The following is a 15836-nucleotide window of genomic DNA, read 5'->3' on the forward strand; positions in this document are numbered from 1 at the left end:
CTCCTGCCCTCTCCTCCCTTGCACTCCTCTCCCTCTTTCTCCCCCTGCACCCCTCCCCACTTCTCCCTAACCTCTTTTCATCTTTTCTTTCCCTCTCAGGCCCTATTCCCTTCCTCTTATTTTCCATTCTACTCTTTCTCTTTCCCTGTTCTTTTCTCTTGAGCCCCCAAAGCAGCTCTATAGGAAACAGTTTGAAATCCCTGAGTTAGATGCTGAAGGCTTCCTTGGCACTGATATTGTATAAGAGCCATTGCTTTCCATTTTGTCTTAGGCCACACATTTTGAGTGAGAGTCCAAAAGGCGGGCACTAGCTGAAAAATGTCCAGCTTTCAGACCAGGGGATGGAAAGCCTATCTGGTACATGGCATATTAAAAAGCATAAGCAATGTAAGCATTGAGAACTATGTCTAGATACTTACATCGCAACACAACAATGGGAGGAAAAATTATGATCGAACCAGAATGCTTTCCATTAAAGAAACAAGGAGGGTGTTGATGCAACAGGTGAATGACTGTCCCTGGCCCCAGGGGAGCAAGCACAGAGCTAGTTCCCTAGCACGGTGCAGCACCAGCCAGCACTGATATACATGGTGTTTATTCTTCCCTCATTCTGTGCTGACTCCCCAACCAGTGGAAAAAAAATTTAAAAGTTAAAAAAAATAAAAAAGCATAAGCAGAAATGGGAATGTCTATATGCAGTGGAATTGATCAGAAAGTTAGACAATTCTGCAACATTCCTAGATTTGCAATCTGAGGGAATTTATTTCTCTGTGGGCCTAAGTTTCTAGTATGTCTAAAGAGGTTAGGAATCCCTGCCCTGCTCTCTCCCAGGAAGGATTAAAATTCACCTAGGATCACTGACAGGAAAATTCTTTGGTGCCTACACAATGGTAAAAATAATGTTTTATGGGCTACCTACTACCCGTAGTTATTGTAAGAATGAAATGAGAATATGTGTATAAACTCCCTCTCATGATATTCGGCACAAACAAACCGAAAAACCTTAGCTACAATTGTCATTTGCTGCTGGGTTTTCCCCTAAGCAACAGCTGGGATGGATGAACTCCATCAGGGAGAGATCTCAGAATCCCCACATGCTAAGAAGGAACAAAAGGAAAGGTGGAGGGTCAGGAAGAGGAAGATGTGGGCTGCAGCACGGCTTCAACAGAGGTCTCAGCCAACATTGGAGGGTGCTCTTAAGTGGGGAAGGCCTTTCCGAGTTACCCCAAACTGGAAGTAGGGGGCTAGGCATTTGTAACCACCCCTTCCCCCACCAGAGTTCAGTCATTGGATGTGGGCTGCCCCAGGAAGGCAGTGTGATCTTGGGAGAGATAGCTCTCTTCAGCTGATGCAATCTTCAAAGAGGACTAAGAATTGAGGGCTGTCTGCTGGCAGCCCTCTCAGCAGCTAGAGAAGTACAGATGTGAGATCTGGGTCATCCATCCCAATGTCCTCTACATCATCATTATTATTACATAAATAGAGTCAAGCATTTTGTTTCCTCACATGGCTAAAAGAAATTCTGATTTTGGCGAAAGAGATTATAAGAGAAATGTGGAAAAAATTATTTCTACCTACCTAACTAGGAGGTAACCACAGATCAGGCGCTTCTCAATGAAACACATCAGACTGACCCATGTGATGGGTCCACAAAAGAGAATCATTACTTGCAAGACCACCTTAGTAATGGCCCCCTTATGCTCTCCCAGGTTTGCACTCTCTGTTACCCCCTACTGGCCAATTCCATGTACTGCCTCTGTGATTCTTCCTTACTTTGATAGTCAGTCACCTTATTGCTTAAACATAGCTGATAGCTTCCATCCCCTAAGGAAGCAGTGAAGACTCCTCTTCACAACTGGCCTAACTCCCTCTTAGAGGGCTCATTCCCTTCCCATCCTTGCAGACCACCTCCTCACGCCCCCAGCAGCCATGCAACATTCCAGATGCAGCCCTGTGTCCATGCCTAGAATACTTCCCCACATTTTCCTCATGATAGATTTCTACATATTCTTTCAAGCCTGGCCCAAATGCTCCCCACTTTGCATCTTATATGCACAACTCCTATAACACTTAAATAAATAAATAACCAATCAGATTCAAGGGGATGCTTCTGATACTAGAAGCAGGGCACAGTGAGGAGGAACTGGCTTGGCTTTATGGTCCAAGGTTGGCCTTAGTTTTAATGTTTTCTACTGTTTCCTGACCTTAAGCTGGCAAAGTCTCCCAGGGAGACCCTGAGGCTGCTTCCTCACCTGTATGATCAGAATAATACCTACTTTAAAGGAATGTTGTGGGAGCAGATATATAATACCCTGCTGAGTGCCAGGTGTGGAATTAATGGTCAGCCAGGTGCAGTCCCTGTGGGGTACATGGGGAGTGGTGTCCATTTCTGCATTCTCTTTGCCGAGCACAGACTCTGCACAGAATAGATAAGTTCCCTGAGGGCAGGGTCTACACCTCCTTGCTCATGGCTGTGTTCCTAATGCATGGTTCAGTGCCTCCAAAGGTGTTCCTAAACAAGCTAAACATAAATATTCCTGAAGCATTGAAGTAAATGGACTTGAATTGAATTCCTTAAGGTCTTCCCATGCAGAAGCCACCTATGTCAGTTTTAGAGAAGAGTGAATGAAAGCGCCTTCAGTGGTGACCAGCCCTACAGCCTTGGCAGATGGGCCGAGGGAGGAAGAACGTGCCTGCCACAATGATTAACACCCCCATCTTTCTTCTCTTTCCCAGGCAGCTGTGCTCCACGGTGACGCAGCCATGCTGGACCAGTTCAGACTAAACACATATACATCATTGTCTTCATGTGTGCTTCTAATGTGTCCACATCAAACTCTGGAGAGGACTCTTGGGGACAGTAAATGGGGCTGAGACCACCTCGAAGTAATTTTCAACGTGCGTACCTGTCATCCTCCCGTCACTTCTCCTGGAGCAGCCTCAGGGCAAGCCCACCGGGGCAATGATTCCATGTTTCCATCCAACCGCTAAACTCATCCTTCATGACCTGGGCCCAGGCCAACTCACCAGATCGAGCTCCTAAGAAGAGAGCATATTGTGTGGTTGACAGGAATTCCACTGAGAAGAGCTGGTCACCTCTTGGCTTCTTTAATTGTTCCTCATAAGGAACATTTACGATATCATGACGGGTGTTTGGAGGGATGTTCAGACAGTAATTTACTTGGGGGTAGAAAAACCAACCTTATAAACACTGAAAAGAAGACAAAGCATATCAAAGGTTGCATTTTTCTCTTTCACTCAATATTGAACAAATATTTATTAAATATCCACCATGTGTCAGACATTACTCTGTGCTCTGGAGGCTCAAGGAAATGAGAATCAATTGTGCCTTCATCAAAATCCCAGCTAACCAGGCAGGCAGTGTGATAAGCTCTCTGGTCAGCTAAGTACACATGCAGACCAGATTCCCACTGAGGACTTGGGAAGGTTCTCAAGCAAATGGTAATTCAGCCGAGACTTAAGGGATCATCTCAGAGTTACTCATGAGAGAACAGGCAGCACACATATGGGAAAAGTGTGTTCCTATTAGAAAAAGGTGTATAAGAAAGCATAGGGATAAAAAAAAAAAAATAGCGCTGGTCATTAAAAATGACAAATCAAGTGATGGCAGCTGGAACACTGAGTGTGCAGAAAAGTGGCCATGGGGAGGCTGCATAAGTAGACAGGGAACCCCACAATGAAGGGACTTAGAAGCAATATTGGGACATTCAGACTTTTTCCTAAGAGCACAAAAGAGCCAGTAAAGCCCTTTAAGCAAGATCCTAACCACAAATCCTAAATAAAAATGCTTGTAGAAGGGTCATATCTGCCACATTCATTCGATCAGAGTCTACCAAGTTCCAGACTCTAGGCTGGCCCTTGCATGGACTGTACATCATCAACTGAATCTAAGAAAACTTAAGAAAGCTCTCTTTCAGAGTTTGCCAAAGTCTGAAAAAAAGAGGGGAAACAGAAAGAAGAGTAGATTAGTGTGATGCTTAGTTTTATGGGTCAATAGGCTCAGAGGTGGTGCCCAGTGGTTTGGTCAAACTGTAGTTTAGATGTTGCTATGAAGGTCTTTTGTAGATATGATAAACATTTATAATCAGTTGACTTAAATAAAGCACATCATCCTCTTTCGTGTAAGGGGCCTCATCCAATCAGCCAAGAGCCTGAGGTGCAAAAATCAAGGTTTCCCAGAGAAACAGGAATTCTGCCTCAAGACTATAACATGGAAACTCTGCCTGAATTTCCAGTCGGCTGACCTGCCCTGAGGCTTTGAGACTCAAGACTGCTACAGCAACATTTACGTGAATGTCCAGCCTGCCAGCCCCAATAATCACTTACTTAAAATTAATCTCTAGATAAATTGACAGTAGATAGATATAAGGAAATGTATACACACACACACAGTTGGTTCTATATCTGTATCATCAGATCTCTGACTTCTATAACCAGGAGTCTGAAAACCCACTCCAATATCCCCTCTCTATCATCTGACTTCTCTGAGCCCATTGTCTCATCAGCATAATAGAGACTAATCACCCTCCTTTAGCACCATGGCTGGCACATAGTAGGTGCTTCAAATCATTTCTTTTCCCCTTTCCTTGATTGATTGATAGGATAGCTACATATCCAATGAAGGGGCATTTTTCTGCTGACACAGGCTGCACTTGATGAAATCTGATCTAGAATGGGAAATACTAAACAAAATAAAAAAGAATTTACTCTCCGAGTATTATTGCCACTGTGATGGATGGCTGCTCCAAAGGCTATTTCTCAAGAGTTCACAGTAGAGAAAAATGTTCAGGCTTGATTTTGTATGCGTGTAGAAAATAAATTGTATGACAAGGGTGGCGACATTTGGACGGGGGAGAGGGCTTAGCCAAGGAATTAAACATGTCAGGAGCCTCCAAAGAAAAAGAATGTTGAAATGGAAGGTGAAAGGGGCATATTTGGAAAACTTGACAAGTGGCACAGTGGGAGGAAAGGTGGCATTCTGGAATGGGGTGTCAGCCACTCTCTGCCACTAAAGCCACGATTTGCCCTTAATAATTCAGCGAGGTAGAAAGGAAAAAATATGAGCCCAACTTCTAAAGCTCTATTATCACAACTGGCTTAAATTATTTTCCCTTGCTTAATTGACCACACAGCAAACAGAGAGAGAATAAAATCAGCCAGGGCTTTTTTTTTTTTTTTTTTTTTTTCTTTTAAATGGAATCTTTGCCTAGGTAATCTCTCAAGTTCCTGTCAACAAAACTCCCAACATTAGAAATAAACGAGACCCTGGGAGACAAAATAACTGGAATAATGTCACACAGAACATAAGTAGAAAACCCAAGTAGAAAACCCAGGCCTGGGAGCTCCCAACCTCAGGGCTTTGCAAGGAATGAAGAGTATTATCCTGGCAAGGATGGCACACAGGTTGCAGTCAGCACACCAACTTTAATTGATTAACTGTGCTGGGTTGAGGTGTGTGAGAGCAAATGCAGGTTCACCATGAAAGCAGGGCTTAATTGATTAGTGATATCTGTCGTGGGAGCCAGAGGTTCTCCAGGCAGGCCAAATATTTGTCATTCCTTATCTGGTCTAACTTTTTCTTTTTTCCCCTGTATTACAGGTCTGCAAAATATAGCTGGTGGGCCAAATTGGGCCTACTGCCTGTTTTTATAAATAAAATTTTACTAGAAAATAGCTGGGTTCATTCTTTTGCATTTTGTTTTGCTCTACACTCACAGAACTGAGCAATTACAACAGAAATCATATGGCCCTCAAAGCCTAAAATATATACACACTGTCCCTTTACAGAAAAAGTGTGGAACCTATGTTTTAGGGTACACTGGGACCCAGGCTGACTTGATTCCAATCAGATAATGAGGCCATTCATTCATGATTCTTCACATATTTATTACATGCCTGATATGTTCCCCCACGACTCCCCCCCACACTATATATATATGTATATATACATATCATTTTATATATGTAGTTATATATAGTTTTATATATATAGTTATATGTATAACATATATGTAATGTGATAACACATACTGTGTATATAACCTAATAATCTATACTAGGAAGGAAAACAGCCTTAGAATGACAGGTTATATAAACATGGATTTAGATATATTAGATATATGTTTATATCTACATACTTATATTTCCAATCCACCTCATCCCTAGGCTGTTTCCCTTCATAATTACAGGATGGTTGCTAGGGACAACCTGATCTCTGTGCTTCCTTGTTTATATCCAACAGGGAAGAAGAAGATCCCACTGGCCCCCAGAAAGAATTACAAATCCTTCCCTTCACTTCAGTTTAATTAAGCCACTAAAGTCATAAGCCCAATCTGAGACAAAAACATTTGCCAGAGGTACATCATGCCCAGACCAATCTGGTTAGGATCCACCCAAACTGGGGTTAGCAGTAGATCCCTCTTAGCCATGTGGGGTGAGAAACGAATTCTAGCACAAAATCAAGTTTCCAGGAGTTCCCGTCGTGGCGCAGTGGTTAAGGAATCCGACTAGGAACCATGAGGTTGCGGGTTCGGTCCCTGTCCTCACTCAGTGGGTTAACGATCCGGCGTTGCCGTGAGCTGTGGTGTAGGTTGCAGACGCGGCTCGGATCCCGCGTTGCTGTGGCTCTGGTGTAGACCGGTGGCTACAGCTCCGATTGGACCCCTAGCCTGGGAACCTCCATATGCCGCGGGAGCGGCCCAAGAAATAGCAACAACAACAACAACAACAAAAAAGACAAAAGACAAAAGACAAAAGACAAAAAAAAAAATCAAGTTTCCATTAAGAACAAGGAGACAGACACAGATAATGATGACTGACAACCCCCAGGATTTGCCAGACTGGCTATTTCAACAGTGCAGGTGCAAGATAATGGTGACTTCTTAGTTAGAGGAGAGAGAGAACTGGGAAGATTGGAGCAAATACTGGAAACAGAATGACTTGTTAGATTGGATGTGAGAGTAGAGAGAACAAAGCTGACCTTCAAGTTTTTGGCCTACACCATGAATCAATGATTTTTAGCAAAAAAATGCAGGAGTGGAAGGGTCAGGGAACTCTAGACATGGAATTTTCAAGTCGGCCTTCCCATTAGAATCACTGTCAAACTCCTAGGAAATATTTAGTCTGAGATTCACTCCAGACCAACTAAACCAAAGGATCTCAAAGGAAGCCTGGGCAGTGGTGTTTTTGAAGGGTTCTCCCAGGAGATTTGAACATGTAGTCTGTGCTGAGAACTGCTTCTCTCAAGCATTTAAGTAGGAATGGGGCCAAGAGATTATCTGACAAAGCACCTCACTTCATGAGTGAGAAAACTTGAGTCCTGCCTAATATCACACCCTTCACCACATTTTCCTTTCATTGCAGTAAGTTGTGTTTGGGTGTCCACACCATGGGTGACTATGTGATGACACCACGGTTAATAGAGAGCCTGAAGGTGTCTGACACTGAAGACTGCAGGGATCGTGGGAGGACGGACCACAACTCTGGCCTATGTGCAGTAGCAGGAAGATAATAGGTTCAGGAATCACAAACCAGGGTTTGGTTTCTGGCTCTGCCACCATGAGGTCCTGGATGAATCATTTAAACAACAAGAGGCTTTTACACTTGGAGAAGTAAGAACAATGTGAATGTGTGTCCGTGGAGGAGTGCAGGGGTTTAACTGCGAAAATTTAGGGCAGGCCCATGGAGGTCCCCCAAGAGGTGCTTGGAAATTATTAGCACCTTTTTAAGCAGGTTGAGGATGATTAAACACTTGTTTGTAGACTGGAAAGAGTCCAGGCTGGGAAATAATTCTGCAACTGAACTGGAAGCCTCTGCCAGATGATCACTGTGGACTGGGGAGCACACAAAGGCACAGCATGATGAGCTATTATAATTCCAACGTAGGTTTTCATAACGAAATAACATCTCTCCCTGAGATGACTGATCCCCAAGAGCCTAATATAAATTTAGAGAGTTTCATAACTCTCTCAAAAGCCCAGAAATGTGATTCGTCTTCATGCTCCATAACTTTCAAGATCATGGCAGGAACCAGGCTGACCGTGGTGTCCTCTTGCTCTTCCTCGCTGCCATTCCAGCAGTGAGTCACTGCAACCACGGGGCCACTCTGGGAACTGAGAGATGCACTTGACTGGATCCTCCTCCCTGGAGCCATCCAGCTTTCCATGGTCATCAACTGTCATTAGGAGAGGATGTGAGTCATTGGGAACTTACACAAGTGCATGTGAGTGTGGGTGTGTCGGTGCAAGCGACTCACTCATTCCTTTTACATACATCACAGAAGGAACCACAAAGCCATGAGTGGCCTAGAGTGATGGGGCCAAGTGACACGGCACCTGCGACCACAGGCCTGACTCAAGACCATTGACAACCTCAGCAAATGCATCTCGCTTCCCTTATGACTTTCCGGAGAGGACAACTGGCCTGAAGAGTCCCAGTCAGGAAAAATAATCTTCAGGCTCAAGGAGAGTATTCAAGCTTCTTGGGAGAAAAAAAATCAAACTAAAACTGAAAAAGAAAAAAGAAAAGAAAGAAAATAAAAGCTCTTCAAAAATAATGCCTGGATTGAAAGTGACTTTTGTCTGGAGGGGAGTAGGACCAATATATATTGAGCATTTCCTATGGGTCAGGCTCTTAGGTGGCAAATGTAAAGCAACACAGTAAATTAACTCTCTGAGCAGGACTCTCTCACAATTTCATAGCTCCGTTCTGATTATATACCTCCTAGGTTGCTTTTGAGTTATAAAAATTAGTCAATAATAGAATGTTTATTAATCACCTACTCTAAGACATGCACCGTACTAAAGAGGTTAACAACACCGCCATGGGGATTCCATAACACCCCTAGGACAGGTATAGCCTACAGCCATTGTACAAATGAGGAAACTGAGGCCTCCAACTGAGGCTCACCATCAGATTCCACAATAAGAGCAGAGTCAGTACCATAAGCCCTGGGAGCCTGATTCCCAATCTCATTCCCACCCCCTAATAAATGAAGACATTATAATTATGGGGCACTTTAACTTTTCTGAACCTCAACATGGCAAAGCATGGTCTTGAGCCTATTGTTTCCTGGATTCTGGTCTACTATTATCTCAAACTTCTGCCTTAGCATGTCCCATAAAATATAAAGCAGTCAAATATCTATAGAGGTTGAGCAAATTCTCTGAAGTTTCACGGTGATTAGGAGTCTCCTCTTTTGAATAGCCCATGGAAAAGTGAAGCTCAATAGGTTGGGTCTCAGCTCATGGTGTCATAGGAGGCACTCAACAAATGGCAGTTACGCCAGGTAACTTACCACCCATCATCTCATATAGTCATCAACCCAATGCTATGAACAAAGTAGACTTATCTCTACTTTATAGGAAACTGATACCCACACAACTGAAATGACTTGTATAAGGTCACTTAGATGGAATGTGACAGAATTTGCCTTAGAACAATAATTTGTTTTTCCTACTATACAGATATTCTTTGAATATTCTTTCCCTTCCTTGCACCTATCACATTGCCTGGAACAGAGTCAGGGCTCAATAAATGAAAATTTCTATGAATAACTACATGCCAAAAAAAAAAAAAAAAACCTAGAAGTAATGGACAAATTCTTAAAAAGATACAATCCCCCAAGACTGAACAAAGAAGAAACAGAAAATATGAACAGACCAATTACCAGTAATGAAATTGAATCAATAATTTAAACACTCCCAATGAACAAAATTTCATTCACATGGCCTTCCAGGTGAATATTACCAACCATTTAGAGAAGAGTTAACACTTATACTTCTCAAATTATTCCAATAAACTGCCAATGAAGGAAAACTTCCAAACTTTCTAGAGGCTACTATCACCCTGATACCAAAACCAGACAAATATATCACAAAAAAGAAAAATTATAGGCCAGTTCCACTGATGAACATAGATGCAAAAGTCCTTCACAAAATTCTAGCAAGCCTAATCCAACAATATGTTAAAAGGATCATATACAAAGATCAAGTGGAATTTATTCCACGGATGCAGAATTTTTTCAATATCTGCAAATCAATCAATGTGATATACCACATTAATGAACTGAAGAATAAAAACCATGTAATCATCTCAATAGATACAGAAAATCTTTTGATAAAATACAACATCCATTTATGATAAAAACTGCAGAAAGTGGGGGTAGAGGGAACTTACCTCAATTTAATAAAGGCCATATATAAAAAACCTACAGCTAACATCATTCTCAACAGGGAAAAGCTCAAAGCATTTCCTCTAAGATCAGGAACAAGACAAAGATGCCCACTCTCACCATTTTTATTCAACACAGCTTTGAAAGAACTAGTCACAGCAATCAGACAAGAAAAAGAAATAAAAGGAGATGAAGTTGGAAAGGAAAAGTTAAAAATTTTGCTATTTGAAGATGACATGATATTGCAAGTAGAAAATCCTAAAGATGCCAAAATAAAACTACTAGAACTCATCAATAAATTCAGTAAAGCTGCAGTACACAAAATTAATATACAGAAATCTGTTGCATTTATAGATACAAAAAACAAACTATAAGAAAGAGAAATTAAGGAAACAATCCCATTTATCACTGCATCAAAAAGAATAAAATACTTAAGAATAAATCTACCTAAGGAAGCAAAAGACCTGTACTCCAAAAACTTTAAGATGTAGATGAAAGAAATTGAAGATGACACAAACAGATGAAAAGATAGACTACGCTCTTGGATTTGAAGAGTCAATTTTGTCAAAATGACCATACTAACCAAGGCAATCTACAGAGTCAATGCAATTCCTATCAAAATTCCAATGGCATTTTTAAAAAAACGATAACAAATAATTTTAAAAATTGTACAGAAACACAAAGGACTCCAATAGCCAAAACAATCTTGAGAAAGAAGAACAAAGCTGGAGGAATCACAGTCTCTGGTTTTAGATTATACTACAAAGTTACAGTCATCAGAACAGCATGGTATTGTCTCCCAAACAGATACATAGATCAATGAGTTGGGATAGAGAGCCAAGAAACAAACTCATGTACTTATGGTCAATTAATCCACAACAAAGGAGGCAAGAACATACAATGAAAAAAGACAATCTCTTCAATAAGGGGTGCTGGGAAAACTGGACAGTAATGTGTAAAAAAGTGAAATTAGGACATTCTCTAACACAACATACAAAAATTAACTCAAAACAGATTAAATGCCTAAATGTAAGAATGGATACTATAAAATTCCTAGAGGAAAATATAGGCAGAATACTCTTTGACATAAATCCCTGCAATATTTTGTGGCTCTGTCACCTAAAATAAAGAAAATAAAAGCAAAAATAAACAACTGGAATCTAATTAAACTTAAAAAGCTTTTGCACAGCAAAAGAAACCATAAATAAAACAAAAAGATCACTTACCAAATGCAAGAAAATATTTGGAAATTATATGACAGATAAGATATTAATACCCAACAAATATAAACAGTTCATATAACTCAACATCAGATACAACCTGGTGTTCCCATTGTGGCTCAGCAAGAAAGAGCCCAATTAGTAGGCATAAGGATGCGGGTTCAATCCCTGGCCTCACTCAGAGGGTTAAGGATTTGGCATTGCCACAAGCTGTGAGGTAGTAGGCAGATGTGGCTTAGATCTGGCATTAATGTGGCTATGGTGTAGGCTGGCAGGTACAGCTCCAATTTGACCCCAGCCTGAAACTTCCATATGCTACAGATATGGCCCTAAAAAGACTTTGCTTTTATTTTCTTTATTTTAGGTGATAGAGTCACAAACAACTCAATTTAAAAAATGGACAGAAGTAATAAATAGACATTTTTCCAAAGAGGAAATTCAGTGGCCATCAGGCACATGAAAAGATGTTCCACACTGCTAATCATTAGGGACATGCAAATAAAAAACCATGATATAACCTCACACCTGTCAGGATGGCTATCAACAAAAAGAACACAAACAACAAATGTTGGAAAAGATATGGAGAAAAGGGAACTCTCATACACTATTAGTGAGAATGTAAATTGGTACATTCACTGTGGAATAAATTATCAAAATTTCTCCAAAATACTAAAAATAAAACTACTATATGACCCAGCAATTCTACTTGGATATATATCTAATTTGTTTTTTCAAAAAGAGAGAGAGAAGTTCTAATTTGAAAAGATACATGTACCCACATGTTTATAGCAGCTTTATTTACAATTTTGAAGCATAGAAGCAACCTAAGCAGCCTATAGAAGACCAATAGATGAATTAATAAAGATGAGATATATATATTATATGCATTATACACACACACACACACACAAAGAAATACTACTCGGCCATAAAAAAGAAGGAAATTTACTATTTGCAGCAACATGGATGGACTTGGAAAGCATTATGCTATGTGCAAAAAGTCAGACAAACATTGTATGATATCACTTATATGTAAAGTCTAAAAAATACAAAAAAAAACTGGTAAATATGACAAAGAAGAAGCAGACTCACAGATATAGAGAAAAAAATTGTTACCAGTGGGAAGAGGAGAGGGAGGAAGAGAAATATAAGGGTGGGGGACTAAGAGGTACAGACTATTAGAGATAAAATAAGCTATAAAGATACACTGTACAACACAGGGAACATAGCAATATCTTTTAATAACTATAAATGGAGTATAACATTTAAAGATTGTGAATCACTCTATTGAACACCTGTAACTTAAGAAAGAAAAAGAAGAAAAGGAAAGTCTATATTCCCCTTCGACACTAATGATAGAGGTATCACCTCATGCCAGTCAGAATTGCCATGATCAAAAAATCTACAAACAATAAATGCTAGAGATGGAGTGGAGTAAGGGAAACCCTCCTACACTGGTGGTGGGGATATAAATTGGTGCAACCATTATGGAGAATAGTCTGTAAGTTCTTTAAAAAGTTAAGTATAGGGCTATCATATGATTCAGCAAATCTACTCCTAGACATATATCTGGAGAAAACCATAATTCAAAAAGATACATACACCCCAATGTTTGTTGCAGAACTATTTATAATAACCAAGACATGGAAGCAACCTAAATGTCCATCAACAGAGGAATGGATAAAGAAGATGTGATACACACACACACACACACACACACACACACACACACACACAATGAATATTACTTGGCCATAAAAAAGAATGAAATAATTGTATTTGCAACAACATGGATGGACCTAGAGATTTTCACAGTAAGTGAAGGTTAAACCAGACAGAGAAAGATAAATATCACATGATAACTCTTATATGTGGCATATAATAAAAAATGATATAAAAGAACTTATTTATAGGAGTTCCCATTGTGGCACAGCGGAAACAAATCCAACTAGGAACCATGAGGTTGTGGGTTCAATCTCTGTCCTCACTCAGTGGGTTTAGGATCCTGCATTGCTGTGGCTATGATGTGGGCTGGCAGCTGTAACTCCAATTAGACCCCTAGCCTGGGAACCTCCATATGCCATGGGTGCAGCCCTAAAAAGAAAAAAAAAAGGTCTTATTTATAAAATAGAAACAAACTCACAGATTTTAAAGTTAAACTCATGGTCACCAAAGGGAAAACCATAGGGAGCAAGGATAAATTGGGAGGTTGGGGTTAACATCTACCCACTACTGGATATAAAATAGATAACTAACATTAAAATGGATAACTAACATAGTGCAGGGAAAACTATTCAATACTCTATAATAACCTATATGGGAAAAAAGAATGGATATATGCATATGAACTGTTTCTTGCTGCACACCTGAAACTAATGCATTGTAAGTCAACTACACTCCAATGAAATTTGCAAATGGAAAGAATATTCCTTGTACTAAATGCTTTATAACACATTATTTTTCAAGTGTTCCAAATAAGCCTATGAGATAGGTTTTAGATACACTAGTGAGGAAACATACTCAGAGAGACTAAGTTTCTATAATTTAAATCTAGGTTTGTGCAACTCCAATAATGCATGGTTGTTCAAACTTATACTTCTCAGCCATTCTGGAGGATTTTTTGGATGGAAATCTGATTTCTGGAACTGTCCAACATCCACATTCTTAGTGCCCTCAACAGTTGGCTTCCATTAGCACTGCTGTACATGCCAAGTGAGGAAACGGAGGCTCAGAGGTAGGAACTGAGTTTCCCAACATTTTCCAGGCCACCTCTGTGTTCCTAGACTCTGAAATCTGTTCCGAAGGAGCACCAAGGCTCAATAATTCTATTTTTATACCTGGAATGTGTTGGGAGCCAGCTGATTGCTGCCACAGCTCAGATATCACCTGGCGCTTTCTTCTGAGCAGGGTGAATAAATCACATGAACGGCTAAGCCAGACTGCGTCTGTCTGGGTCTGTATCTGATAAGAAGCTCTCAGCAACAAGCGAGCTGTATTCCACTTACTGCAGGGCCAGCTGTATAAAAGCCGGCAGCCCAGTGGATAAGAATCACAGGATTCCAAAACAGGGAGGCCCATCCAACCCCCTTGCTTTGCAGATAGAGAAACTGAGACCTAGAGCCTTAGGCTGGTATATTGAATTGCAAGACATGGAAACCCAGTCAACTTAATGGAAGAGTGATGAATTGTAAATACACCAGGATATTTTATGAAACCCACTTGCAGGACAACCAGAACACATGAGAACTGGAAAGGCTTCCCTCCCTTGTGGTAGACACAGAGACATATCACACAAATCCCACTTCTAGGAATAACTTACTGCCCAGCTCAAGGGGGTGCCATCAGCAGACAGCTTCCAACTATCAGCTCCCTCAGGGTCCACCTTAGCTACGAGGCCAGTCTCCCTCAAGGTCATGCCCTTACTAGAGTAGCCCACGATTAAGCAAGGCAGCATATAAAGGTCCAGTCGACGAGGGACAATTCTGATGGGAAAAATTTACTCCAGAACACCCAACTATAGTGCTGGCTGAGCTTTGTTGGAACTCTATCATAGTTCAGCTTCTCCTCTACCTAATATTGCCTGCTCCTGCTTTTTTTTTATGGGTGTTGATCCCTAATCAACAGGGTGCACCCCAAATTCTGAGTATCTCCTTGGGGAAATCCAATCTATAACATTCTGCCTCTTTCTGGCCAAATGAGATTTCCTTTCTACACTCCTTGGCTTTCTCCATTTAACCACCCTTTCCCTATAATCCATCTGTGACTTTTCTCGAACATAACGTATCACGGCTGCTTCCTAAATGGCTGCCTCAGGACCTGTGGCAGACCGTGTTTTCCAAATTGACAACTGCAACATTTCAATCCTACATGTTCTTCCAGAAACTGGCCACTCCCCATTAAGAGGAAAAATCTCTTTCTCCTCCTGTTAAAGCCAGGCTGGGCTTTGTGAGTGCCTTGATGAATAGAATGAATGATGTTGTGTTCATTCTGGGGCTAAGTCATAAAAGGCAATATGACATCCACTTGGTGCTCTCTCTAGGGACACTCTTGGAACCTACTTACCAGGCTGTGCGGGAGCCCAAACTAACCCATGTGATGAGACACCGTACAGAGAGGAACTGAGGCCCCCAGAGACAGCCAGCATCAACCACCAGACATGTGAATGAGTGAAGCTTGGGATGATTCCAGCCCTCCCCTACCCCTCTAAATCTTCTAAGATGCCAAACATGGTATAACAGATACAAGTTGTTCCCACTGTGCCCTGCCTGAACAACAGGCCCCCATAATCTATGAATATACTAAATGGTTGTCATATACCACTAAGGTAATTTGTCTCACAGCCAGAGTACCTGAAGAAGCCCCAAAGTTCACAGAAGTTTTTTGTTTTTATTTTATTTTTTTTTATCTCCCATAGCCAACTGATT

General features: G+C 40.9%; 1 protein-coding gene across 1 annotated transcript in view; it reads right to left on the reverse strand.

The window, feature by feature from the left end:
- The window catches only part of LOC102158888 (uncharacterized), a 616184-nt gene that overhangs the window by 156997 nt on the left and 443351 nt on the right, over nt 1-15836 (reverse strand). Inside the window, exon 10 of the mRNA XM_084965720.1 lies at nt 2907-3039. The gene's annotated coding sequence lies outside the window, so the exon portion shown is untranslated. The remainder of the gene's footprint in view (nt 1-2906; nt 3040-15836) is intronic.

The sequence above is a fragment of the Sus scrofa genome, chromosome 6 (assembly GCF_054392235.1).
Source record: "Sus scrofa isolate SSC_HxYL_T2T_F1_AM1 chromosome 6, Sscrofa_HxYL_maternal_Yorkshire_Landrace_v2.0, whole genome shotgun sequence".
Classification (NCBI taxonomy): Eukaryota; Metazoa; Chordata; class Mammalia; order Artiodactyla; family Suidae; genus Sus; species Sus scrofa.